Consider the following 26639-nt stretch of genomic DNA (forward strand, 5'->3'; position numbering starts at 1 on the left):
AGGGAGTTTTGGTAAGTCTTGGGGGGGATCAGGAGGGTGGGGGGGTTGTTTAAATTGGCGGCCGAATAATTCGGCGAAAATTCGTTGTATCCCTGGGGAATCACGATACGTTTCGCTTCCCCACGAATACAACGGATATTGGCACATCCGGGCGGATTTACGCGAGCAGGGCTTTTAAAATCCGCCCGATAGTTAAGCTCTGGCTTTCATTGCCAGGGGATGTGGTTACAGCAGTTAGTAAACTGGGTTTAAAATAAGTTTGGATTAGCTCCTAGTTGAAAAATCCAGAAACTGCTATTACAGTAATTAATAAGCAGTAGTAGTTTGTGATGTATCTAATGTTTGGGTACTTATCAGGTACTTGTGACTTGGATTGGCCACTGTTGGAGACAGGAAGCTGGGCTTGATGGACCCTTGGTCATAGGTGGGCCCTGTGCCGCATGGCTGGAGCCCACCCTTGATGGCAGCGTGCATGGGGATGAGGACGGAGGGGGAGGGGGCAAAAGGAAGAAAGGGGCAGCCAGAAAACCCCCTCCTCCTGCGCTTCCTACCTGTTCAGCGGGACTAGAGAGGGCGGAGACCAATCAATGTCATGGCCCCACCCCGGGGCTATGAAGTCGAAAGGGGGTGTCGGCAGCACTCTCTGATGATGCTCACGGCCCCTTAAAAGGCCGCAGAATGCTCTAAGCGATCCTTTTTGGATCGCTCAAGCAGAAGAGGGCAGCGGGCAACTTCAGCTTCACGGGCAAAGGGTTTACATCGTTACCGTGAGGAGGCATTGGTCGGGCGAGGGAGAGGGCCCCGAAGACTTGCCAGCGTAGCCGAGCCCTCGATCCCTCCTGGAAGTACAGGAGGGGCCCGATAGGCAGTGCAGCACGACCGCGGGATCGGGTGCCCAGTTAGTTCCAGGAAGGCTCCATCCCCATCCAGCCCTTGCAGCACACTGACACTACGTGGCCATACGGCAGCTCCGAGGAGATGTGGGACATCTGGCCGGAGCAGACCTCGTGGCAGCAGACACAGCCATTCCAAAAAAAAAAAAAAAAAGAAGTTATCATGTTATTTTTAAAATAAAAGCTGCGGCCATTTTATACCAAAGACAGAGTATGTGTGATTATTATTATAGCGGATAATGGCCAAAAAGGGGTTGTTAAGGTACAGGTAAGGTAAATTCAAATGGACGATGGACAAAGGAGTAAGTGGCAGCTGCTAGCGTTAAGACCCAGTATGGCATATCTTATGTTCTTATGATTGGAAAGCATTCATGAAACTTATTTTTTGTATCTTGCACCCAGCCTTTGGAATTCACTTCCATTGGCCTTATGTTTGGAGGAAAACTATGGCAAATTTATAAAGTTTAAAAACTCAACTCTTTTTACAGATGTTTCAAAGTTACCTGATTCTTTCCTACTATATAAGCTTTTTAAAGCACCTCTTACTATTTTACGTATAGCACCTAGGTTATTTTTGTAATTCTATGTTTCATTATTATTTATGTTTTTAGCTGAAACATATAATGCATTGAAGTATGCATATGTAAATTGTATTTTATAAATTATTTTGAGTTTTAAATAAATTTTTATAATGTAAATTGTTTTGATTTTTTGTAAGATACGTGATAAATCAAAATAAATAAACTAAACTAAATTGCTGACTCCTCAAGCTATTAGCAGGACTGTTTCCACCTGGAGAAGAAACAGTAGGCTTACCATGGTCTTTCTCCAAACAGTCACTGCAGTCCTGGCTACCGTGATTCCTTGGCAGACTTTTGCACCTTACAAGCTTCATCTGGGAGCTCTTTTACCTTCTATTCACCAGCTTCCCTTTTCCAGCCATTTCATGGGACTTTTCTTTCTGGTTAAACCATACTCTAAGTGGTCACACTTGTTTTTATGGTTTCTGTCCCCATAAAACTACATTTTCCAGCAACCTCCTAGCTATAGTGACATCACTTCCTAGCCTTCTTTCCTTTTCCCTTTGCAGCACTCTCTGCTTCCCTTGCAGGCTAATTGCAACTTATCCCTGGTCTGTTCCCAGCTGAGCAAAGTTCTAACTCCATTATAGACTACAACCCCATCCCCCAAGAGTGTCCTCTATAAAACCACATTCTTTTTTTCTTTTCTGCCTTTCTTTTACATAATGGTCTACCTGTTCCATGTTACTTCCAAGTATACAGAGCCTTGGCTCTGCCACAGTTGCTTACAGATGAACATGTAAGAAAGTAACTGTACAGCGATAAATAAAAAATATCAATTGAAAATGAAAGATGTGCCCATAATTTTGCCATGACAAATGACACCAGTGAGAGAGAAACATTTTTCAAACCTAACCAGAATGAATGGGAGTATTATTTCCTAAAAGTGATGTATTTCCAGAAATTTGCTCTACTTCAGGAGAGATTATAAGTAAATTCGATTTCTTAAGAAAATAGACATCAGAAATTGCTGAAATCCTAATTTTGTGTAGTAATTTTATGGGTAAAAGAGAGAGGGAAATAGAGGCTCTAAACAACAGTGGATTGCAGGTCAATCTTAGATGTAGCCCTTCTTTTCTCCCTGAAAACAACATATAATAAGAGACTTTCTCACAAAAGACATATCCCGTCACTAAATGATATGAGAATTTTAAGAATGGGTGAGAGATCTATTTTCTGCAAAGATATTCAACTCATAATTCTGCTGAACAACAGCATTATAAACACTGCAATGGTAATTTTAAAACAAGCGTAGGGAACCCATGTATGGGAGTGCAAGCAGACATACACTGAAATTTTAAATCATGCACGTGCAGTTGTGTGCACATAATTTAAAATATGCCCACTGCACTTATGTATAATTCTAATTTTAAGCCATTACTCAAGCAAACGTACTTCATGTATCTTCCTTAGAACTTTGACAGTTTTAAAGCATGCTTATAAGCTGATTTTATAACATGCTCACGTGAAGGACATTCACCATTTTACCAATTAGTCCACCAGTTTGCCCAGTCCATCTCAAGGTCATCTTGATCTCTTTGCTTCTTCAGCCTGCACTCCTCCCAGTTCACCCAGACCCCTCAGCCAGTTGTTTTAGGCCTTAACAGAGAAAAAAAAAAAGGTGAAAGAATCCATCTGGAACTGAGAGGGGAGGAGCGGTGTGTGATCCTTGATTGGGAGACCCGCCCCCTCTGATGTCACTGAGGACTGTGACGGACGTTAAACGGCGCCAGAACACCAGGCGTCGCGCGCTGAAGGGGCACTCCCCTTTGTGCATCCCTTCGTGCATCCCGTAGTGTTAGCCATTCCCCATGTTCTTTTATATCCCTTGTTAACAATCCCCATATTTAAATGTTTAATGTATTTGACAAAGGTAACGCATAAGTTCCTGCAAATTTTGTTTAAATGTAAACCGATGTGATATGTAAAATCGAACACCGGTATATAAAAATAAATAAATAAATAAATAAATAAATTGTATGCAGACATACACTTCATCAAGAGAAGTAAACACATGTGGCTAACAGCCCGCCATGTGCTGTGGCCACTAGATTTAAAATACAGATTTACATATGTAACTGTTGGGTCCACCCTGGAATGCCCCAAAACACCTTAACCCCGCCCCTATTTTGTATTCACGCCTGCGTATATATATTCATAATGTATGGATTTTAAAATATGCCTCTATTTTACACAATTTGTAACTCTTTCAAACTTGCTTATCTATGTTTGTGGAAAAGTGAAGTGAGGAGGTGATATGGGCAACACAAAACACAGAAACAGTGAACACGTGTTTTCATTCAGTGTTCACTGAAAAAGGGGCTGGAAAAGGCTCACAGATAGTTGCAGTGATATGTATGGAAAAGAAGAAGATACCACTCCATTTACAGAGGAGAGGGCTTGCATGAAATTAGCAGACTGAAAGTGAACAAAGCAGTGGTCCTAGGATAGTAAAGGAGTTCAGAGGTTCTGGAAGCTCCATTGACAGTTCAATCACTCATTGGAGTTAGGAATTGTTACAAAGGACTGGAAATAGTTATTGTCCTACTTCATAAAAGTGGTAGTGTAATCAGTGGTTAAATTCTAAAGATTTTAGCGTATTTTATTCAATAAAAAGCACATGTATTTCATCTGTCTGTGTCACTGACATCACAGGCAGAATTAGCAGTACTAGAGGACAAACCAATCACATACTTTAAGAGAGCTGGTGACTAGAGCAGCATAACTGATAGGATATAAAAGAAAAAAAGCTAGCTCTTCTCTGTATTTCAGTTCAGTTAATTTGCAAAATATTTTAAACCCCCACCTAAATTCTGCATGAGCCTCATAATCATTGCAGGGTATTACTTCCCCACCCAATTCTGATTGGACATTTTCATCTTAGTGTGAACTTCACCCCAGGGCAACACAGAGTACCAAGAAGTAGGATGTTAATAGTAGGGATGTGAATCGTTTTTTGACGATTTAAAAAAATTGTCGATATTTGTTAAATTGTCAAAAATCGTTAGAGTGCGCGATACAATACAAATTTCCCCGATTTATCGTCAAAAATCGTTAAATCGGGCACGGGAATTATTTGGGGGGAGGGCAGGAAAACCTGCACACCAAAACAACCCCTAAACCCACTCCGACACTTTAAAACCAATCCCTTACCCTCCCCCACCGTCCCGAACCCCCCCAAAAATGTTAAATTACCTGGTGGTCCAGTGGGGGGGGGGGGGGTCCCGGCGCGATCTCCCGCTCTCGGGCCATCTGCGCCATTTTGGCTGCCACTAATATAAATGGCGCCGATGGCCCAATAAAAAAAACAACCCACCCGACCCTTTAAACTGACCCCCTTAGCCTCCCCCACCCTCCTGAGCCCCAGAAAACCTTTTAAAATTACTTAGTGGTCCAGGGGGGGGTGCGGGGAGCGATCTCCCGCTCTCGGGCCATTGGCTGCCACTCATAAAGATGGCGCCGATGGCCCTTTGCCCTTACCATGTGACAGGGTATCCGTGCCATTGGCCGGCCCCTGTCACATGGTAGGAGCACTGGATGGCCGGACCCCCGCTGGACTTTTGGCAAGTCTTGTGGGGGTCAGGAGGCCCCCCCAAGCTGGCCAAAAGTCCCTGGGGGTCTCGGAGCGACCTCCTGCACTCCGGCCATCCGATGCCAGTACTCAAAATGGCGCCGATCGCCTTTGCCCTCACTATGTCACAGGTACCGATGGTCGGCCCCTGTGACATTGTGAGGGCAAAGGCAATCTGCTGCCAGTATTCAAAATGGCGCTGATCGCCTTTGCCCTCACTATGTCACAGGGGCCGACCGTCGGTACCTGTGACATAGTGAGGGCAAAGGCAATCGGCGCCATTTTAAGTACTGGCATCAGATGGCCGACGTGCAGGAGGTCGCTCCCGGACCCCCGCTTTGCCCATACTATGTCACAGGGGCTACCAGTGCCATTGGTCAGCCCCTGTCACATGGTAGGAGCACAAGATGGCGCCGATGGCCATGTGACAGGGGCTGACCAATGGCCCCTGTGACAAAGGCTATTGGCGCCATGATGAAACCGGCACCGAGGGTGTGAGTGCAGGGGATGGTTCCCGGACCCCTCCTGACCCCCTTGGTAAGTCTTGGGGGGGTCAGGAGGGTGGGGGGTTGTAGTTAATTTGAATTTTAGCTGGCACACGAATAGAAATCGCCGTATTAATGCATCGGGGTGCCATACGGCAGGACACAACGTATCTGCTCCCTGACGAATCCGAATCACGAATGCAACGTATGTCGTCCCTCTGCACATCCCTATTAAGCATAGATATTCAGTTTGTAATACAATATGCCCTTTATAACATTATGTGCCAATATTATATATGCTTCTATTCCACAAATACTTTTTACTGAATTATTTTAATTTATGTGCCCCTGAAGCAGAGACTGCTCTTCGAAACACTAAATCAGTGTGGACTCAAAAGTATTCATGTTCAACTATAAGTAAGATATTTCAATTGAAGATAAATGCTGAAGATTTTATTTGCATTACAAAAACTAAAAGCATGACCAAAAATTAAAACAATGGATGCATGAATTAATACATCAGTCACACTCCATAACGTGCAGTTAGCCTCTTACAAGCTATGAAGGTCATGTCGTAATAAGGTATTTTGTATTTTTGTATGAAATCAGAAAGACTGAGAGTGGAATTTTTTATTAATATATTCTCAGACTTTTTTTTTTTCATTTTAATGGGTTCTTTTCCAATATATAGTATTGCATTGGTCTTGAACATTCCTGATAGTAACTACCTGCATGGAAGGAACACCAACACTTACCTGATGATTTTTGACACTATCATGTATATAGGAAAGCAGTGTGACCTCCCTACCCTCCTGCTAATCTCATGGTGATTTTTCCCAGCTTCCAATACCTCCCTCTGAAATTTTCTTTGATCCTATGATAGATGACCTCACTTAAGTCACTACTACTGCTCTGATCAGTGATGCATAACTGCCATTCCCTATTCCTGTTCTTGTTTTAACCTATGGTATAGAAGTGCTTCTCTTGTAGCCATAGTTTTCATCTCTTTTTCAGTATCAGGTAGGTACAGGGCCAGTGGAAGCACTAGGTAAGCTAGGCCTGGGCCTAGGGTGCTGACCATTAGGGGGCGGAGCCATGTGGAGCCGCTGCTGCTTATGGCCCAAAAAACTGAGAGGAAGGAGTCAGGGCCGTGACCGGGGGGCAAGGGGCTGTGTTGGCAGTATGGGGGGGGGGGGGGGGGCGTCACAAGGCAGAAGTTGCCTAGGGTGCCTAATCCTCGTGCACCGGCCCTGGGTAGGAAGAATGTCTTCTGGAATTGGCCTCACCATCTGAAGGGTTATGACCCCTTCCATGTAACCCACAGAGGACTCCCAAGGGACTTGGGAGTACACTTTGGAAATCACTGTTAAAAAATATCCTAAGAGATGAAAAAGTCATTGGAAACTTCAGTGCAATATTTTTCTTTTTTTGAAATCTATCCATCTCAACAGATCTCTACAACATTGCCTCATTTGTATATTTTTTAAAGTGAGTCCAGCTGTCATAATACTAACACATCTTAATCACATGCCGAGAAACCAGATGGATAGCAGTTCAGCAGGGAAACATGCACTTTGCACTCATAGCTAATGCAACTACACAATCTCTTGGCTGTCTAGACTCATGCCCACCTGTTTGGAAAGCTTAGTGTTGGCTCACAAGCTTTTAGATTCTTGCCCTAGGGCATAATGCCAGGCAACAGTGGGTTTAGCCAGGCAGGCTGCATATTCTACAAGTGCAATCTTCTGTATGGGAAGAGTTACCTTCGTGCCAACATGAACCCACATGTCTTTATATTCTTAATAGATAATAAAACACAATCAAGCAAAGATATATTTTATCAATAAAGTTAAATAAAAATAAAGGCATGAATATATCCATATCAATTCATTTTTATATAGTAATTTAGTTTCTATTCACATCAGAAAATATTAAAATTTATTGTACCTTAATCTATGTATCTTATCATTCATAATGCAAAGTCTATTTAAAAAAAATAAACTACTACTCACTTCTAGCCCAAACATTCCCTTCAATCAGCCAACAATCCACTAGTGCAAACTATGCTAGACTGTTAATTTTTCACATGATGCATGTCACAAGAGTTGAGTCCTTAGGTTTTGGGGGACAGCTGGACGGTTATGATGGTTGAGCATCATGGTAAAAGCTGGGCTGTCTTCTGCCTAGCCAGTAGGGATGTGCATTCATCCTGGTTCGGCCACCCAAAAAACAAAGCGGATTTTCCAGAAACTTTGGGAAAATTCGATTTTCGGGATTAGTGTGCGCTAACCCCAAAATCTGGGGTGGCTGAAAAAAATCGGCCCAAACCACGGGAAAATGAAATTTCCTGCGGCGGGCCGATAAAGGCCAAACCAAAAGGTTTGGCCGAATCACATGTCTACTAGCCAACCCTCTTCCCTGCAGGTTGAGCCCTTTAGGGCTAGGGGCCAGTAGGGCTTAACTGGATAGCCTGGATAAGCTGGTCAAGGCAGGGCAGGCATAGGCTGGACATTGTGGGCAGATATCTGGGTGTAGGTACAGACAGGGAGCCAAGGACTGGAGACTGGAACAGGAGCAGGCTAGAAGACTGGATACTGGTATAGGCAAGGGGCTATATATTGGATATTGGGGCAGGCTGAGGACTGGATACTGAGTAGGAAGTGAGTTGGATACAGATAAAAGCTTGGGCAAGGCAAAGCAGGGAAAGGATAATGGGGACCGGACTGGGCAGGGCATGACAAGACCAAACAAGGGAAGGACTAAATAAGACAGATTAGGGCAGGAATGAGACAAGGCAGACAAGATTAGGAATAGATAAGGACACCATAGAAAAGAGAACACAGAAGCCCAAAGGCAGCAAGGCTGGAGGCCCTAAAGCCACTAAGCAAGGTAAGGCTTGAATAGATCACATAACTAGACCTAAGGAGACAGAAAGCCCAGAGGCCACAAGGTAAAGTAAAGCCTAGATAGGCCACAAGCAAGGAGCAAGAAGGCCCAATAGGTCACAGGATAAGGCAAGGCCTAGATAATCTACAAGACAAGAAGCAAGAAAGCCTGGAGGCTACAAGGGAAGGCCCAAGTAGGTCGCAAGGCAAAAAGCAGACACAGGAAAGTCCAGAGGCCACAAAGGCATAGAGCAAGGTAATAAAGGCCAGGTCAGAGAGCCAAGGGTGATTCCATGAAATGGCATCTAATTTCTGGCAAGGCAAGATTAAATGAGGCTGGAGCTTGGGTGTGGTGCAGGTAGCAAGGCAGAACTTGGCAAGACTGGAGAAGAAGCTCGTTGAGGACACCTGGTGGAGAGGAGGCTGCACCATAGTCTGAGTCACAGGAGGCCTCTGCTGGTGAGGGATGTCATAACAGGCTGGATTAGGGTATGGTGAGGCTGCATGGAAGTGAAATCGTGACACTTTACCATACCAATTCATTTTCAAAATCTTATTTGCTTATCTATTTAATTGCCCTTTCATTGAAGGTTTGTGTTTTGGGTTCAAAACTAGAAGGAAAAGTTACCTTAACAGGATTATCATAATCTATTTATAAAAGTCTCTGGCAATAGTTATCAGTCTCATTTCTAATAAAAGAAAAAAATATGTAAACATGACTCTAAATATAGGGCACACATCCTGCCCACAAAACAGAAGGCTCTGTTTTAATATATGGGGATCATGGAAGAATCTAGGAATCTTGACTACAGTAAAGCACAGTCGTCATCAGCATTCAGTGGTCAAAGCACATCTACTTAGATTCTGGTTATGCTCGACACTGGCAAACATTCAGCTCACATAATTGCAATTGAGAGCCATGATCAAAATGAGAATCTGAGCTATCTCATAGAAGCCCCTTCATATGTACTGTCTCTTCTACACAGTATTCAGACATCAGATATATTAGGAATATAATATTTGGCATTGAAGAACAGGTTGACAGTTGTATCTGCAATTCCTTCTGGAAGAAGCTAATAGGTAGGAAGTTATGAGCTATCATTACTTTCACTTGCACATTGTGAAGGATGACTATAAGAACATAAAGGTATCCTTTCACCTGAGCATACAGCTAGGAGATGTGCGTTCTTGTTAGGTGAAATCTAGGTAGGCACTCTCTTGACAGTGGTAGTGTACATGTAGCATTGTGTTAATTTATTATTTGAATGAATATAGTTTTTTTCCTACTGCACCCTACTGCTACTGTAGGGTCTTCCTTCTAAGAATTAGCTGCATATATTACCAAATAAAATCAGTTTGCTATTAACCTGATTTTATTAGGAAACTAGTGAAAAGTGCCTGCTATTGCTTGGGTATTTAGATCTATAACAGCCTGTATGTATGGTGGGGGATGCATATGTTTGGGGAAGCCTGTGTGTACATGCAAACCAGTGTATGTGTGTGTGTGTGAGAATCTGTGTGTACTTTTGTGAGCTTGTGCACATTTTTGTGTGCTTGTGTGAACTTCTGCATGCTTGCACGAGCTTTTGCGTGCCTTGTGACCATGTGTTCCTATGCCTGCCCGGCCCTGTGTATAGAAGCATGAGAGACAGAGAGAACTTATTAGCAAATACTACCCAGCATTGCTCAGGTCATCTGCTCAATAACATCCTAAGACAGTAACTTTCAAAGGGGTGCACAAGTGCACATTGACACCTATGTGTTGGCACGCGCCCAGGAACATGACAATTTTGTAACATACATGCACGTGTTATAAAATAGCCTAACTTTGCAAGTAGGCATGCTCAGCTGTGCAAATTGGGTTGCAGCCATGTGGGAGAATTGTATAACCAGCATACATCCATGCCAAGACCAGTTTCACCAGTTTGTCCACCAGTTCACCCAGTATAAAGCTAGGACCTCCAAACTCCCTGCACCTCAGACCCTTTAAACCCCTCAGGAATGGCTGTTTTTTCTTTTGTTTGTTTTTCTAAAATATACACCTCCTTCCTTGCAGAACTTGCACTGGACCTGGGCATGCGCCCAGGCGCATAAGTATTTGTATGTACATTCTTGGCCCTATCCTGGAATAGAGATGTGCATTTGTTTTAAACGAATTAGACAATTTCAACAAAATTGTCTAATTCGTTATGGTTCGGCACTCTGAAACAAAGGAAATTTTTCTGAAATTTCAGAAAAATTTGTATTTTGTGTTAGTGCATACTAACCATTACTACGCACTAAATTTAAAATGTTATTGTGCACAAACATGAGATTCGGGAACCACAAAAAAAAAAAAAATCATGAACCGCGGAAAAAACAACATTACCCGTTGGATCCCGAACCGAACCACAAAACAAAAAAAAAACTATACACAGCTCTATCCTGGAATGCTTACACCCTGCCCATACCTGGGACACACCCAGCCTCTTTATGAATCACAAAGAGAATATTCACGTATCTGAGACGTGCACTCATGTAGGTGGCTTTTAAAATCTGCCAGGTACGTGCATGTCCTACATGTGTGCACATCTCATGTGCCAGGCTTTTAAAATTCATTTTTATAAGTGTGTGCACCTGTGTGAGTGTGTGTGTTTGTGTGTGTGTTTGTAACATACACATATTGATTTTGAGAGACAACTTGTAGAGTAGTGAATTAATAAAATGCAAAAGTGCAATCTGTATTTGATATTAGGATTGAAGATTCTCCCATGGCTATCATGTTATTAATCTGTCTTTATCTCATGAAAATATATCTGTATTAAAATAGTAGTGCTAAGACCAATATTAAAAATACTAAACATTGATTCCATGACTGTAGAACATTACCACACAGCCTTCCTTTCCTTGGTAAATGCATTGAAAAAATGATTAATAAACAGCCACTTGAATTTATTGAGAAAATGGAAGTTTTACATCCCTGTCAATCAGATTTTCCGGTCAGACAACGGACTGAAACAACATTTCTGGCTTTTTGCAATGGTAGGTGAAAGTAAGTGGATTTACTCAATATACTACACCACAGTCTTTGAGTAATTAACTTAAAATGTAATACAGAAACATTATTACTCAAAGATGCAGCATTATAAATGTTTTGAGCAGAATTCCCCTACAATTACACTGTAAGAGTGTCCCTTCTACCCTCTGGGGTAGATTTTCAGACGAGCGCGAACAGCCTACTTTTGTTTGCGCTCCAGGCGCAAACAAAAGTACGCTGGATTTTAGTAGATACGCGCGTAGTCGCGCGTATCTACTAAAATCCTGGATCGGCGCGCGCAAGGCTATCGATTTTGTATAGCCTGCGCGCGCCGAGCCGCGCTGCCTCCCCCCGTTCCCTCCAAGGCCGCTCCGAAATCGGAGCGGCCTTGGAGGGAACTTTCCTTTGCCCTCCCCCCACCTTCCCCTCCCTTCCCCTACCTAACCCACCCGCCCGGCCCTGTCTACACCCCCCCCTTACCTTTGTCGGGGGATTTACGCCTCCCGGAGGGAGACGTAAATCCCCGCGCGCCAGCGGGCCTGCTGCGCGCCGGGCCGCGACCTGGGGGCGGGTGCGGAGGGCGCGGCCCCGCCCCCGGGCCGTAGCCACGCCCCGTACCCGCCCCCAAAACGCTGCCGACACGCCCCCGGAACGCCGCGACGACCGGGCCCGCCCCCCGACACGCCCCCCGACACGCCCCCCTCCGAGAACCCCGGGACTTACGCGAGTCCCGGGGCTCTGCGCGCGCCAGGAGGCCTATGTAAAATAGGCTTCCCGGCGCGCAGGGCCCTGCTCGCCTAAATCCGCCCGGTTTTGGGCGGATTTAGGCGAGCAGGGCTCTGAAAATCTACCCCTCTCTCTTTACTTCCCTGATCAGACCCCTTTTACTCTGCATGCTCAAGCTCCCACTCTTCACTATCTCTTCCCTTCCCCTCCAGGCTCAACCCCTTTTACTCCATCCCCATCCTTGAGCCCTCCACTCCCAGATGTTGAGCCTTCTCTCATACAGGCTCACAGGCTCTCTTGCATTCTCATTCTGGGCCTCTCCATCATCTTCAGCTGCAGGCAGGATGGGCTCTGCCTATGGCTATTCCAGGCCTCTTCTGTGTCTTCTCATGCAGGTGCGTGGGCTCCACTGGCAGCCCTGCCAGGTCTAATCTTTGGCCACGAGTGGGATGGGCTTCAATAATGGCCCACCAGGCCTCTTTCCAAATTCTGCACAAAATAAGAACATTCTGAGCAGGAGAGAAATTCTGTGCTGCACAGTTGCACAGAATTCCCCCAGGAGTAAAGAGTGTGTGTTGAAGAGACTGAGAGTTGTGCTTTTATATTTTGGGACTCTGTGTATAGTGTAGTGCACTATTCTCCAGTGTACTGTTGGACTTTGATTTGTTTCTTGCCATCAGTTTGCAGTTAAGATTTTTATGTTGAACAAAAGTTTGAAAAGAAGAGTGATTTTTATGTGACTGAACTGGTATGCAGAAGAGCTCCAGACAGAGAGAGTGAGAGAGAACAAAACCCTAAGGGCCTTGAAAAAACTTTCATTTCCCCACCTGTGCAGGAACCCCAGGAGGTCAGAGGGCCTTGTGTGGTCCGTGATTCTCCCTGTGTGCTTCTGTGCCCAAGAGCTGACCAGGATAGGGAGGATATGATACAGACCTTTAGATATCATAGGGAGGATATGATACAGACCTTAAGATATCTGAAATAATTTAATGATGCACAAACTTTGAACCTTTTCCATTGGAAAAGAAACAGTAGAACTAGAGATCATGAAATGATAATCCAAGGAGAAAGACTCAGAACCAACATCAGGAAATAGTTTTTCACAGAGAGGGTGGTGGATGCCTGGAATGTCCTTCTGGAAGAGGTGGTGAGGATGAAAACAATAAACAAATTCAAAAGGGCATGGGATAAACACTGTGGATCCCTAAAGGCTTGAGGATGATAATGAAGAAACGGGTGTATGGGTTTAACCTGCACAGAACGGAATTTAGTACCCTTAACCAGAAGGCATGGGGGATTACTAGCCTTAACCAATTAGCCTTAATGATTTTGACACAACTGCAACATTGCACTCTGTTTTGACAGCGGGGCAGGGAAAAAGGGTTTTGGATTCTGGAAAAAAGCCAATGCTGGACCCTGACTTTTATGGTCTGGGGTACTGATATGCCAACATTGGGGATAAAGCTTCTACGGCCAAGTCCAAAAGCAAAGAACATTCAAGCAGCATTGACTGAGTTATCAGGAAGGCTGCTCACCAGGTATTGCTATCCTTAACATGTGGCATGGGGATAACCTGCATGGAGTGGAAGTTGCTGCCATGGGAAGCTTGCTGGGCAGAGTTGATGGACCATTTGGTCTTTTTCTGCCAACAATATTATGTTACTATGTTACTAGATTTTACTAGATGTATCTGCTGCATTTAATACTCTTGACCATGAATTTGTAACACTGAGATAGGCTTGGGGAACCAGTATTGCACTGATTTGTCTTATTCTTGACCATAAACATGGAGTACTTGAAGGGTCAGTGCTATCGCCAGTGTAATTATTTTAACATCTATGCAGAAGATAGATTACAATTATGCTGACGGGCCAAAAACTGTAAAGTCCAAAAAATTCTAAGTATAGTACAAACTTACTTGTTTTGGCCCTGAGATGCCTTGGGTTATTCTGTCATGAGCCTAAACATGAGACTATGTGTTCATGTATGTTTTGTAGACACAGTTGTTATAATTGTAAGTTTATATGATAGTTGATGTATTTACTGTATATACAGGCATATACATATATATAGCTTATATATATATATATATATATATATAGAGAGAGAGAGAGAGAGAGAGAGAGAGAGAGAGAGAGAGAGAGATGTACATATATATAGATAGATAGTATTGTGGGTTCATGCCAATAGCACATCTCTCATTCGCAATCTATCTAGAATTCTCTGGTTACATAAGAAATTGAGCCAATGGTTAAGCCTCTGCTTTTCTACATTTACTCTTGGGTAAATCCATGCTGGCTTTGCCCCATCAAACCATGTCTATCTAAATGTTCTATGATTTTACTCTTTATAACATTTTCCACATATCAAGGTTGAACTCTTCAATCCCTTGAAGGCTTGGATAGAATCCAAGGACTAATTCTTGGTGACCGAGCCATTTAGTAAGGGCTGCTAAGGAGGAATAATCATATATAAATTGTCTGTAGTTATTTATGAACCCCAGAAAACACTAACGCACCTTGAAGCCTTCTGGCTGGGGCCACTCCAGTATGGGCTATAATTTCTCTGGGTCCAAATTTCTTGACGTGAGACAATACATCCCAAGAAGGAAATTTCTTCCAGTTTGAAAGTACACTTCTCTAACTTAGCATATAGGTAGTGCTCATGGAGCCTTTGGAGGACCTGTTTTACATGATTTCAGTGCTCAGGCAATGACTTAGAGAAGACTAGGATGTCATCTAGTTAAACTACGACATGGGAGTAGAGAACGTCCTGGAAGATCTTGTTTATTTATTTATGGATTTATTTAGGCATTTTATATACCGTCATTCTAATAGAAGATCACAACAGTTTACAAATCTACATTCATATTCTAGATTGACACATTTAAAACATATTAATTATGGCTTAAGACAGTAGTTTGTGATTCATAAGTTCCATTTCAATAACCTTCATGTATTAGTCAATAAGTTTCTTAATCCGGTCAGGCAAGGCCAGGGCCCAATCATCAGTGGCAGCCCTGAGTGTTGCACAGCCCAAAGGACATCACTAGGTGCTCATAGGGGTAGATTTTTAAAAAATGCACGTTCACGTACTTTTGTTGGCGCACCAGTCGCAAGGCTGCTGATTTTGGGCAGCCGGCGCGCGCCGAGCCGCGCAGCCTGCCTCCATTCCCTCCGAGGCCGCTCCGAAATCGGAGCGGCCTCGGAGGGAACTCTCTTTCACCTTCCCCTCACCTTCCCCTCCCTTCCTCTACCTAACCCACCCCCCCGGCCCTATCTAAACCCCCCCCCTACCTTTGTCCACGGATTTACGCCTCCCGGAGGGAGACGTAAATCCACGCGCGCCAGCGGGCCACTGGCGCGCCGAGACGCGACCCGGGGGCAGTTCCGGAGGGCGCGGCCACACCCCCGGGCCTGCCCCCAAAATGCCGCGTCGATCGGCCCCGCCCCCTGACACTCCCCTGACAAAAAACCCCCGGGACTTACGCGAGTCCCGGGGCTCTGCGTGCGCCAGCAGGCCTATGGAAAATAGGCGCTCCGGCGCGCAAGGCCCTGCTCGCGTAAATCCGGGTGGATTTACGCGAGCAGGGCTTTTAAAATCCGCCCCATAGTGTCTGTCATCGGTGTTAAAGTTGGACTTCCACTCATCGCCATCTCAGATTCTGATCAAGTTGTATGTCCCCTGAAGGTCCAACCTGGTAAATACTTGTGCACCCCAGTGATCAAACAGCTCAGAGATCAAGGGAAGAGGATATTGATTCTTCCTAGTAGTAGAGTTAAGACTATGGTAATAAATACAGGGATGTAATTACCCATCCTACTTACCAATGAAAAAGAATTCAACCCCTGCAGGTGAAAAGAGGGATGAATGAAGCCTCTTTCTAAATTCTCAATATATTAGGAAATAGCCTCTGTTTCTGGAGCAGAAAGTTGGTATACTCTGTCTATGGGTGGAACCTTGCTGGGAATCAAGAGTATGGCAGAATCATAGGAGCAATCTGTCAGAAAGACCTCTGACTGCTTACTGAAAACATCAGTGAACTTGATATACTGTGGTGGCAGATCTGATAGTGGGATGACAGTAAAGGAGGATACGTCAGAAGAGACACTAAAAATGTGATGTGATAGCTAAGAAGAGAATTAAGATAGGACACATTCCCGATATCCAAGTGAGGACAAAGAGTAGGTAGTGATTAACAGTGTCAAAAACAGCAGATAAGTGCATAAATACATGAGAGATGTGTTGCCTTTGTAATAGTTTATTTTAATTTGGCCCACTTTTGTTCCACCTCATCCATTGTCTCCCAGCCTTCTAGTTCTTCCTCCAGGAACATCCCCATTTCATCAAAGTCCGTGTTTCCGAAATACAAAACTCGGGTCTTCGTGTGACTTTCTCGTATCTTATTTTCAATATCAAACCATACCGTCTGATGATCACTTGTGCTCAGATGTGCACATACTTAGACATTATAAATATCCCCATTTGTGACCACCAGATCAAGTATCACACCCTCCCTTATAGGCTCTTTTATCATTTGTTTGAGCAGAGTTCCTTGAAGGGCATCCACTAGAGATGTGAATCGTGTGATCGATCGTCTTAACGATCGATTTCGGCTGGGAGGGGAAGGGAATCGGATCGTCGCAGTTTGGGTTTTTTAAATATCATGTAAATCGTGTAAATCAAAACCGGCACACTAAAACATCCCTAAAACCCACCCCGACCCTTTAAAATAAATCCCCCACCCTCCCGAACCCCACCAAAATGCCTTAAATTACCTGGGGTCCAGTGGGGGGGAGGGGAAGGGGGAGGGCGGGAAAACCGGCACAATAAAACAACCCTAAAACCCACCCGACCCTTTAAAATAAATCCCCCACCCTCCCGAACCACCCCAAAATGCCTTAAATTACCTGGGGTCCAGAGGAAGGGTCCCGGTGTGATCTTTTACTCTCGGACCTCCGTGCGTTGTAGAAATGGCACCGGCGCTACCTTTGACCATTTTGTTTTTTTGTCCCCCGACGTCAGGAGCGTAGGAGATCGCTCCCGGACCCCCGCTGGACCCCCAGGGACTTTTGGCCAGCTTGGGGGGGCCTTCTGACCCCCCAAGACTTGCCAAAAGTCCAGCGGGGGTCCGGGAGCGATCTCCTACCGCGAATCGTTTTTCCGTACGGAAAATGGCACCGGCCATATGGCAACACGATTCGACTGCAGGAGATCATTCCGGACCCCCACTGGACTTTTGGCAAGTCTTGTGGGGGTCAGGAGGCTCCCCCAAGCTGGCCAAAAGTCCCTGGGGGTCCAGCGGGGGTCCGGGAGCAATCTCCTACGCTCCTGACGTCGGGGGACAAAAAACAAAATGGCGCCGGCGCTACCTTTGACTTGGACAGGTCAAAGGTAGAGCCGGCGCCATTTCTACAATGCACGGAGGACCGAGAGTAAAAGATCACACCGGGACCCTTCCTCTGGACCCCAGGTAATTTAAGGCATTTTGAGGGGGTTCGGGAGGGTGGGGGATTTATTTTAAAGGGTCGGGGTGGGTTTTAGGGTTGTTTTTGTGTGCCAGTTTTCCCGCCCTCCCCCTTCCCCCCCCCCCCCCGATTTATTGTTAAAAAATCATAAATCGGGGGAATTGTTATTGTATCGCGGCTCTAACGATTTTTGACGATTTAAAATATATCGGACGATATTTTAAATCATCAAAAAATGATTCACATCCCTAGCATCCACTATCTCTCTACTTTTTTGTAGATTCTGCAGAAGGGATACTCCAATCTACATCTGGCAGATTAAAATCTCCAATGAGCAACACTTCTCCCTTCCTTCCCATCTTTTGCATATCTTCAACCAGATCTCTGCCCAGCTCTTCTATCTTAATTGGTAGCCTGTAGACCACACCTATGTAAATGGAAGCACCATCTTCTTTTTTATGATAGCCCATAATGCTTCTTGTCTACCCCACATCCAGGGCCGGCGCAACCCATTGTGCAAGCTGTATACTTGCACAGGGCAGGTGCCTGGAGGGGGCAGTGGCCTAGGCTGAGGTTGAGTGAGTTGTTGGCAAGGTGGAGGCCAGGGCCACACAACAGTTCCCAATCCACCCTGTGGCGAAGGAGAGAAAAAGCACAGGACAGTGCAGTGGTCCCCAATCTGACAAGCTGCGAAGAAGAGAAGGAGCACAGGACCACGTGGTAGTCCCCAAATCGCTGCGCAGTGAAGAAAAGGAGGAGAACAGGGCCATGTGGCTGTTCCCAATCCACCATGTGGCTAAGAAGAGGAGAAGCATAGGGGTTCCCAATCTGCCATGTGGTGAAGAAGAGGTAGTGCCACACCAAATGTGCAAAGTTGCAGGGCCGAATTTGTGAGTGTGTATCTGTGTGTTTGAGCATGTATATGTGAGATATAGGGATCTTGTGTGTGTATATAAGAGAGATCTTGTTTGTATATGTGTATGTAAGAGGGAACATATGTGTGTGTGAACATGTTATGTAGGAGGGATCTTGTCTGAGCATGTGTGTGTGTAAGAATGTATGTGAGAGAGAGGGAGCATGTGCATATGAGCATGCATATATAAGATGGAGTGATCATGTGCATGCATGAGGGAAAGAGCATATATATGCATGTGTATGAGAGAGGAGAATGTTTATGCATCCCTCTCTCACTGATCCACAACAATCTGAGTGACTGAAAATCAAAAGTTTCCAGTATGGTGAGCATGAATTATTTTATCCTTATTAGTTTTAATTTTTGTATGCTATTTGTGTCTGTTGTTTTGAAATATGTTATTGGTATTTGAGAAATTTAAAACAAGTTGTTAATGAGTTTTTAATTAATGGATCTTCTGTTCACCAGCTGTTTTGAAATATTTTTTTTTTAAGTATGTTTATACTATTATGATTAATGTATGTATTATATTTCTTGATTTTATTGTTTAATGTCTGAGGATTGGTTATGGTTTCTGTTTTTCCATTGTTACACTGCATAGAGACTGACTTGTTGTAGTTTTCCTATTGTTGAAACTTTAAAAATCAGCTTCAAGGTGCTGCCCCAAGAACACACACAGAGGTCCACTAGTACAGACAAATTTAATTGTATTATTTAATATTGAAAGCCAATCGTATAAGACCCCTGGAAGACTCAGAGTGAGGGCCTCATGTTTTTTTAAGGCTCTCCCTGCGTGTCTTAGCATTTGTCAGTGAGTGCTGACTTTTTATAGGTAAAACATACAATGATCCCTAATAGGACTTCATAGAGCAGTGATGGCTAACCTATGACACGCGTGTCAGAGGTGACACGCCGAGCCGTTTTTGCTGACACTCGTAGCGTTTCGGGACTATCAATTTTTTTTTTTTTTTTTTTTATCGGCTGTGCCGAGCCTTTTTTTTTTTTTCCGGCTGCGCCAACCCTTTAAAATTAGTTTTTTAGTATCCCTCCAGCCCCCCCCCAATGCCCCAGGGCGCAGGGAGGTGCATGCGGCGCAGCGACAGGCAGGGCCGTGGTGAGGCTCACTTCACCACAGCCCAAAGAAAAAGATCGTGTTGAACACGCTGATGCTCCTCCTCCTTCCTGCCTGTGCGGCCCCAGAAGTAAACGTTGCCGGAGCCGCATGGGCAGGAAGGAGGTGAAGCATCAGTGCGTGCAGAAGAGGAGCATCGCTTGCACTTACGGGCCGCCGCGAATCTCAAATCGCAGCGGCCCGAGAAGAGGAAGAAGCCCGGTAGCAGGGCCGCTGCAGAGCCCATCCTGCGCGACCCGCGAAGAGGAGGCCCAGAGGTGAGAGAGAGGCTGAGGGTCTGTGTGTGTGCGCGCGCATGTATGACATGAGTTGAGAGATTGTGTGTGAGAGTGAGGACCTGAATGTTTGCAGAGACTGCATGTGCTTGAGCAAGACAGCATGTGGGAGTGAGAGAGAGCCTGTGTGTGTGAGTCAGACAGCATGTGCCAGTGAGAGCCTGTCTGTGTGTGTGTGTGTGTGTGTGTGTGAGAGAGAGAAATGCATGCGAGAATGAGAACCTGACTGTGTGTTTGAGGGAAGAAGATGGAGAGAAAAGAAACAGAAAAAAAGACAATATAAAAGGAATTGGCAAAAAAAAAAAAAATAAGAAAGGGAAGGTGGAAAAAATAAGAAAGGGAAGGTGGAAAAAAAAAAAAAGCCTGTGACCAATCAATTAGAAAACTAAGATCAGACAGCAAAGGTTAAAAAAAATATATATATTTTTAGTGATTGGAACATGTAATCTTTGGGAATGTGCAAGAATAGTAACATCCCCAATAGTCATGTGGCAGCAGTGACAGTGGCAGCAGAGGAATGAGAGAGGTTCCGAGGTTGCTGGCAAAAGAGAGGGGGGTCTGCCTTTAGTGTGTGCATGTGAATGAATGGGACTCTGCCTGGGGGTGTATGTGTGTGAATGCATAGGTGCCTGCCTGGGGGTCTGTGTGTGTGAGAATGAATTGGTGCCTGCCTGGGGGTCTGTGTGTGTGAGAATGAATTGGTGCCTGCCTGGAGGATGGAGCGGGAGTGGTGTGAAAATGAATGGGAGCCTGCCTGGGTGTGTGTGTTTGTGTGTATGTGAGGGAGCCAGTGAGTGTGAGAGCATGAGTGTGTATGAGAAAATCCAGGGGAGTAAGAGTTTGTGTGGGGTGGGGGGTGGAGGGGGAGAGAGTGTTTTAATTGAAGATTTAGCCGACGAAATTCAGCAACAAAAAAGTCACTAAGCAGGCAAGGTAAAGAATTATTTGTTTTTGCTTTATTAATAAATACAGTACATATATTAAAATTATAACTTGTTATTAATTAGAGCTACAAATATCACAATTATGGATTTTTCTAGAAGTGACACACCACCCGAGTTATGCTCGGTTTTTTTATGAATTTTGACACACTGAGCTCAAAAGGTTGGCCATCACTGTCATAGAGTATCAGGTACCACGTGTCCTGTGTCCAAATCAGACAACCTATGTCTAAGATACCCTGGTCCCGCCTCCCAAATTGAGATCCAATTAGGCCTAGGTTACCCACATGTCTGATGATTAGTTTCAGTAGGCCTTTGTTCTGTCACTCGTTCGTCTTTTGATCAGGCTCCTAATCTCATGGGGATCTCCAGTTAACTGGGCACCTCAAGTCGAGACAGTAGTCTGTGAGAACATGGCCTGGTCCATGTGTTCGTTATGTCCTCATGACCCTCCATTATATCTGAATAGGTCTGAATTCATTCCAGATGTCTCCCAGAAGCCATTCAAGCTCGGGTCAGTCTGAGTTCCTTATATACTAGAAATTCCAGGTAGGCCAGAGGAAGCAAATGATTCTGGATAAGCTGAGTGAACCAAAGTCTGAGCCAAAGTCTTCATGTTAGACTTCCCATGTATCATTTCCCTCTTGTGCCATTTCAAATGGCAAAAGTGGCACACCAAAGCATCAGAGACAATGACAGCAGACAGTCTAGGGCAAATAGGCCTATAGGTGTATTCTAGCCACTAACCTTTGGTTTGTGTTGGGTGTGTCAAGCAGAGCATGTGTCCCTCTAGATCCCTATATTAGGTATGTGATACTCACAGATTCAAGCAGTCTTCAGATAGCAAATGGCAGCATTAAGGCTGAAGTTACAATAAAAATCAGTCAGCTCTGTCATTGCACTGCAAATACAACTAGCTTATCATAACATTAGTCTTAAGCTTCAATTTACATTAGATAAGTATCAGAAGAACAGTGTAAAAAACTAAACAACTGGCAGAAGGAAGAAATCATTCTTAAAGGGTACAGAGAAAGTAATAAGAGGCAGTCCATTGTAGTGGACAAAGAAAAAGAAGAAGGAAGACATAAAATAGCAGTGCAGGAAAAATGTTTGAAATCACATATAGTATTTTCTAAGTCAAAGCACTACATTGTGTTGGAGCCAGGATAAGATTGAAAAGAACAATGAGAAATTAGTATGCAAAAAGATATAGTAATAGAATAGTTGCATATCCCTATGACAGTGAGCATCATGTATAAGGGGTGCATTTTTTCAAGGAGGACAATCTCATAATAAGCACCAAAGGCCGCACTACCAGGAAACATTAGTGAGAGGGTGTAAACAAACTCTAGGTAAAACCTAATAGGTAGTGTTACAGGAAGAAATGTTCAAAAAGGGTTACAGGGAAGAAATCAGAGTAAAAAGGGAATAGGATATTGAGATATTAAAGACAAGCAAAGTGATTACCATAGGTGCAGGCTGCAGAAGAAAGAATAAGATAAAAGACAACTTGTGCAGAGGCACCAACATTAAGGCAAGTGAGAGAATGCTAGAAATAGCTTACAGCAAATAGAACAGCATATATTTAACATATGCTGGTGTGGTAGAAATATATATATATATATATATATGTTGCAGTTGGGTACTGCTGTGGAATAGTGGACCCATGGGCCGACCTACCACGAGAGGCGGGGTAGGCCGGGAGGCGAAGCCAAGGCTCAAAGTGTTCACCAGGATTGCCCGGAAACCAGGAACCCCCCAGGAGGAGCCCGTAGGATCCTTGCTCCTTGGGACTTAGGTACCAGAGAGAGAGTCCAGTAACAGAGAACCAGGAAGTCCAATGGTAATTGAGTCTAGCAAAAGATCTTCACCCGGGTACCCAGAACCCCCCAGGAGGGGCCCCTTAGGGTTCTGGCACCTTGGGACTTGGGTACTAGAAAGAGAGTCCAGCAATAGAGAACCAAGAAGTCCAAAGGTAATAGAGTCTCTAAGTGAGCAGACGTGAGTAGGAGCAAGTAGAAACCTGGAGAGGGGTCCGCAGCCAGCAGGTGTAGGCAAGGCTGAAGGCTGAAGCAGGAACAGAGACGAGCCAGGATCAAAGGCAGGCGGCAACAGAGCGTGGTCAGGGACGAACCGGGGTCGAGGCAGGCAGCAGGCAGAGAGTAGTCAGGGACGAACCGGGGTCGAGGCAGGCAGCAGGCAGAGCGTAGTCAGGGACGAACCGGGGTCGAGGCAGGCAGCAGGCAGAGCGTAGTCAGGAACTGCAAGGTCAGCGGCAGGAACTCAGCAAGATGAAGCGCAACTCAGAACTACAAGACTGTAGTGAACCTCGTTGCAAGGCGATGATGGAACGTCTGGATGCCGGTTATATCTGTCTCAGAGCGTGACATCATCAGCGCAGGCGGGGCTTGGCTTCCGGGTTCTGGGCGCTCAAAGTGGCCGTACTCGCGCGCGTGCGTGAGGCCGCGGTGAGAGAGACAGGCAAATGGCGGATGCCACATGGAACTGAGCGCGTCCTTGGGTCCTGGAGACTGCGGAGTGCGGCGTCCCCAGACGCGGAGGTAGGCGCTGGTCAAAGGGAAGAGAGGGGAAGCGGTGCAGACCGCAACAATATATATATATATATATCCCTTTTGAACCTTGAAGTATCACTAAAACCACAGAGTACATGAATAAGAAAAGGAAGATCCAGAGAAATAGACAGATACTTGAAGAATAAGAAATTCAAGAAAGTATTTGATCCACACTGAGACATATCCTAGAAAGGCAAACAGTGGGATATCGTATTTGCATAGTGTGATCAAAGCAGCTTTCATAGATAAAGGTAAAGAAAGACATATTACATAATAATTTAGCTGATTCAGCAAAGAAATGCATATAAGTATTAGAAGTTCTAAGGCTGGAAAATACTACAAAACTTGGAATGTACAAACTAATAAAAATGGCATCACTTCAGACAATGTCATTAACTTGAGAACCTAAGCAATGACAGTTGCAGATAGATACATAACCAGATATTAACTAGGAATATCATAAAGAATAATTTTAGTGGCAATCAGTTATCACATGTCAGAAGCCTCAGAGAACAAAAGAAACCAGATTCTAGGTAAAGCCACTCCCATAGAACAAGAAAAAAGCAAAGATCAGGTATAAATTGTAAGCATTTCAGTCCATATAGTACATGATGATTTCTGTGGCAAAGGATGATTCCTGAAATCAGTGCGTATACAGTTCTCTCAGTAGGGTTCACTGCTGACATCAGAGCAGAGTATTTCAACTCCTTATTAGGTTAGATGCATATTTATGAATTAGAGCCTAGATAAGAGTACAACAAATAAAATTAATCAATAGGAAAATTCCATCATTTTATTGACTCCCTGCCTGCATCTATTAATCCCTACATCTGCATGATATTCCCTCATTATATCAAAGCAGCATGCAATAGTCCAAACCAGAAACAAATTAAATACTCAGACATTACATAAAAACATATATTTCACTGAACCAGTTACATAAATTCATGCATTCATTCATTCAGTTGCAATGAACCACAAGTAACACATAACAGACAACAGTTAACAAACATTTGAGCTCAAATTAAAATAACAATTAGAAAAAAGTACTTTAAAAAGTTTAAAAAATAATTGGATCGATCCAAGAATAAAACAAAAAAATCAGGATTAAAATAGATCTATTTAAAAATGAAAAGGAATCAAACTGGAAAAAACTGTAATCGTCATCTCCCATGGGACAGAGAAATGTGCTTTGTTTCTTCTTACCCTGGAAAGAAATCTAGCATATGACAATTAATATAATGATTAAAATTAACTTTAAAAGTGACATTACAGTTTCCTTAAAACTCAGCAGTCTGCTATACCTTAATTCAGCAAAAAGCAGTCATAAAGCTACTTTCCTGTCTCTAGCGTTCCACCTCTAGGAGGCGCTGTCCCCTATGATAAGAGCTACTTCCATTTACAAATCTAAAACCTCTCTTAGTGGGACACACAAAAAGACTTCATTTGTTATACTAGAAAGCAATTAATTCCCTACTGTGCCCTACATTAATATGCATTAGCCAAGATCTAAAACAGTATATGAGGGATTTCCCTTTTTTTTTTTCAAACACTGGCTTACGAAGCATAGCTAGCACTAGCAAATCCTGCTATTCTCTGTCCCACAATCTATTTCTCCTTTCATATATTGTCTAAACTTTCCACAATATGAACGTTCAATACCTGAGTTCCCACCAAAATAAAAAAACCCAATTCATTCCCTTCTTCTAGCTCATTTCCTTCCTCTAGCTCCACCATCCCTCTTCCAAAAGTTTGAATCTAGTCAGGTATAAGCAAAACTGAGAGATATCTATCATCATTAGAATATGACATAAGTTCTTTAATTAACAAATACTGCATCATGGAGTTCATGCATATTTGTTCCTTTTATTTTCTGACCTTTGTTTAATTAAATAACTCATATCTTCAATCTACTTTCCTCACTCTAACACATTTAACTTACCAAGTCCAGTCTCTAACTTATCAAAACTATAAAACATAATTGCTCACTACAATAAAGCTCAGCAAGACATCTCAACACAAACCCAAGGTGTGGGTTTTTGTTTTTTTAAATGCAACTGACTCACATTTTGTTTTTCTCTACTCAAACAAAGGCATTCCTAAAGGAAAGGGTCAGCTTCTCTGTGAAATGACAAAGCATTGTTAACTCTGACATATAACTTTTACATAAGAGCAATTTTAAATTTGCAAGAAAAGACTTAAGGATGTACTTTAAAATCGTCGGCTCAGTGTGCTGCAGCAGTCAAAAAAGCAAACAGAATGTTAGGAATTATTAGGAAGGGAATGGTTAATAGAATGGAAAATGTCATAATGCCTCTATATCGCTCCATGGTGAGACCGCACCTTGAATACTGTGTACAATTCTGGTCGCCACATCTCAAAAAAAGATATAGTTGCGATGGAGAAGGTACAGAGAAGGGCAACCAAAATGATAAAGGGGATGGAACAGCTCCCCTATGAGGAAAGGCTGAAGAGGTTAGGGCTGTTCACCAGAGCTAGTGACATTATGCGGTGGGGACGCCCCTGAGGTTTCCGCCATGACACACGTAAAGGACGGGGCTGCACGCGAGCGTGTGCCCTAGGTGACTCCTGGAGAAAGATGGTGAACACAATCGCCCATGCCAGACCGGGGGGTACAGTGAGGAGAAGCAAAGGCAGCCATCTTTCCAAAATGAACTGAGTCAGTTAGAAAAAAGGTGAGCAATAGAGGGCACAGCCGTCTGTGACCGATGAGTGCAACACTATCATTCTAGAGGGAGCTAAACTGGTGTGTACAAGAGTTACATTGTACAGTGTAGGGAGATTAGCCAATATTAGAGAGCTTCTTTTAGAGAGGAGGTCAATTAGACTGTTGGATAGACTATCTACTTGGTGGCTGCTGAATATTTGAGCTTATTGCTTGTGGGGTTTGTGTGTTAAGTTTTGAAAGTAAATTCTGGTAGCTTGTGGGGACTGAGGGTTTTAAATGTAAAAACTACTTTTGCTTGATTCAAGTAACTTCCTAGGGGTTTAGCAAATGTCTCTTTGATCTAAAGGACAATTTTCAAAACATTTATGTGCATAAAGTTAGCATACATGTTCATAAGTAATTTGTAATCACATACATGCTCTTTTATAAACATCAAAAATATACATGTATTTTCAGTCTTGCTTGCATAAGAACATAAGAAATTGCCATGA

This window comes from Rhinatrema bivittatum, chromosome 1 (assembly GCF_901001135.1).
Source record: "Rhinatrema bivittatum chromosome 1, aRhiBiv1.1, whole genome shotgun sequence".
NCBI lineage: Eukaryota > Metazoa > Chordata > Amphibia > Gymnophiona > Rhinatrematidae > Rhinatrema > Rhinatrema bivittatum.